The sequence below is a fragment of the Epinephelus lanceolatus genome, chromosome 7 (genome assembly GCF_041903045.1).
Source record: "Epinephelus lanceolatus isolate andai-2023 chromosome 7, ASM4190304v1, whole genome shotgun sequence".
NCBI lineage: Eukaryota > Metazoa > Chordata > Actinopteri > Perciformes > Serranidae > Epinephelus > Epinephelus lanceolatus.
In genome coordinates this window covers 20306125-20309355 of record NC_135740.1, presented here as the reverse complement: position 1 = coordinate 20309355, position 3231 = coordinate 20306125, and the positions used below count along the sequence as shown (strand labels likewise).

The following is a 3231-nucleotide window of genomic DNA, read 5'->3' as shown; positions in this document are numbered from 1 at the left end:
GTTTTCCAGCTGCACAGCAGCAGACAGAAAAGCGCTTTACACGTTTTATCTCACATTCTTCTTGCTCTTTCTCTGTTTCCTTTTTTTTAAATTGGAGCTTTAAAAAGAAAGATCATGATGGCATGTAACAGCCATAAACGTGTTATTTTTGATTGCGTTACCTGCTGTTGGAGAATGTGTAAACCCAGTAAATAATTGGTGTCTTAAAAAGTGGCCTCATGTTCAAAAGTCTTGTGTGAAACAGCTGTTACTGGTTGACTGCACAGTTTAACTTATAATAATTAATAAGAATGATACCTTAAACATTATGAACATGCACACTGTGAAAAATGTTGACTGCAACAACAAACCACTGTGTCATAATTTATTGGTGTACAAATACAGATACTATAAAAATAAGATGTGTAGGAAAATAAATATGTTTTACAATAAATAGAAGTTAAGTTATGAATATTACAGGCGTTAAATAACACATACGATTATTCCAACTCATTGATGTCATTTCACTGATGGTTGTGGATGATCCTCCACTGGTCCACACATTTCATGAAGTCTTTCAGAAATTCCTTAAACTTATGCTCATTGGTTGTGTTCAGCTGACAATGGGTAATCCCAGTCTGAAATAATACCATATGACAGTTTTGGTTTTAAGCACACAAAGATCTTGAGCTAAAGTGATAGAGAACATGTTTGACTTAAAAGAGCACATTCATCGCAGGAACAGATGCCTTTCAGAGTCACTGTAAACCATTTGAAATGTTACTCATGAATTTTAGTTCAGGACTATAAAGCATGTTCAATCACACTGAAATCCTCTTTACCTCGTTGTTGAAGCTTTTCAACAGGCGGATGAGTCTTTCTCCATGCAAGTGGTGTTCCTTTGTGGCGGTCTCCAGAGACTTCTCAGCCAAACAGAAGAAGTTGTGCTGTGAAGAGAAAGGCACGTTAGTAATGGGATTTAACACGCTGGAGTTAGTACTGAATCAGTCTAAAGAAATCAGCTAAACGTCATCATCACAAGTTTAATGCAAAGTCACATCTACTACGTGAGACGTGTGTACAATATTAACAATTATCAGAATAGATTTCCAACATACCACACATGTTGGGCCACCATCTGGTCCTATCTGTTTGACAAACAAATCCAGTGTCTGCAGTGACAAAATAAGATATACAGTATAAGTCAGTATATTGTCAAACAAACAAACAAACAAACCACATTTAGTTTTGTAGTTTTCTTACCGTATTAATTTTGGACATATTTAGTGCCGCATCATGAATGTCTTTCAGCAGCTCATCTTTAGGTAAAGATGCTGTGTAGACCATCACAGTCATCATCACCACCACTGTCAAACACTGAATGGTCTTCATGTCTTTAGAAGAAACTGAGCTAGCCGTGTCAGGTTGAGCAGGAAAGCTGAATACTCACTCTTACTACTGTTGCTACTTATATATTGTCCTCATGCTGACACTCTGACACCCCGAGACCACAGTATACAGACACGTCAGAAGAGGAAAACACCAAATAAGGACCAAAGTGTGACATGTATCTGTCTTACTATCAGATGTTTCCACTAGGTGCGTGGTGTTATTACAAAGCAATTAGTGGCTAATTCCTTATCAGTAAAGCTCCCACCAAGAATTACTGGTCATCACCTTGTGTTGATCTCATACATCTGAAGGTTGTCTTCATGTATACGGATAGAAAATGAGATTTCCATCATCTCAACAGTCACATTCAAATTTTATTAAATGTATTTTTCTACAAAGGCTGTTCCCTTTGAGCTGAACTTAAGAACCTGCTGTGAAGTGTAGATGTTTAATGACTTTTTACTTTGCACATTTTGGCTTGTTGCAACAGAGAAGCCCAGGTGGAAGTGATGCAATGAACAGTGACCTGCTTTTATTAAAGTGTGTGACAGTGAACCAGCAGGCAGCCGTTATCATTAATATCATTAGAAAACACCTGTGCTTTTTGTGTTATGACATGTCAAAATGTTTGCGTTGAGTGGGCACATGGTAAATAGCTTTGCCCCACACACAGATCAGCGAGAGGAAAATGTGACTGACAGAGACAATTCCTGTCAGCTTCAGTTTCTTTTTTTACACTGGGTGGTAAGTCACAACTATTCAATGTTGGTTTTTAGTCTTGCCTCTTACCTGCAGAGATTTCTCTGGATTATCTCTATTAAGGATTGTAGATGGTGAAATCCCAGAATTCTTTGCAATTCTGTTCTGAGAAATGTTGTTCTTAAACTGTTGGACTCTTTGCCCACACATTTTTTTCACAAAGTGATGAACCTTGTGCCATCCTTGCTTGAGAATGACCCAGTCTTGAAATGATGAAATGGTGGTTTGGTTGTTTGGGGGTCCTCCGCCCGAAAATTTCAAGTGTCAGACACTTAATTTCCTTTATACTGGTGTATTTTCATGCACCAACTTGAATATTTTCTGCATTAGTTTATGGCGTAAATGTCTGTTTTGTTGAAATAAAAGTTCTCTGCCACCTTTATGTATCTATTGGGGGGGACAAATGCACATGTTCTAAATATCGAGGGGGATGTGTCCCCTTCATCCCCCCTGAAATCTGCGCATATGCCGATAATTTCAAAGACAGACCAGTGGAGGAGTACTTAATAGAGCTAGTAACATATTTGGTCAATTGTCTGATCAAACAGACAAAGTCAGGAGCTCAGCTGGAACACTATGGTTAACAAGATTCCAGAATAAAAGACTAACTGGAAGTTTTAGCTGAACTTGAGTTCATATCTTTGCACATTTGCAACACATTGACATCGCCACCTTTTACACTGACAACCTTTGAAGAAGAGCCCCATCTTCTGGTGATGTATGTAACTTGTAGGATTCACAGTATTCACATCAGCGCAGTTTCTTTGAAGAGAAACCACAGGACAGGCAGAGGTGCTCCTAATAATCATCTTCCTTTACTTGTGTGCAGTTGGAAAGTTCTCAAACGTCAAAATACAAATTTTCATACAAATGTACAGACCGCTTCAAACTTGACATTCAAAATGTGTCCCTTTGTATTTCCTGTGGGAATGTTCATTAGTGTTCGTTAACAGTTTCCTATCCAGTGATATCTATCTATCTATCTATCTATGAATGATGAGAACCACAACGTCAGAGAAAGGTTCAGAAAAGTTTAGGAAAATGTTTTCATTTGTTCCGACTGACATGATGAAATCACCACAGTGGGCAACTTTACTACGC

At 38.2% G+C, this 3231-nt stretch overlaps 1 long non-coding RNA gene across 1 annotated transcript; it reads right to left on the bottom strand.

The window, feature by feature from the left end:
• Nucleotides 1-517: 517 nt before the first annotated feature.
• LOC144463886 (uncharacterized) lies at nucleotides 518-1482 on the bottom strand. Its single transcript, XR_013491881.1, has 3 exons — nucleotides 1243-1482; nucleotides 822-1151; nucleotides 518-617 (listed from the first exon to the last, which is right to left on the bottom strand). It is a non-coding gene; the product is annotated as an uncharacterized LOC144463886 (long non-coding RNA).
• Nucleotides 1483-3231: the final 1749 nt, after the last annotated feature.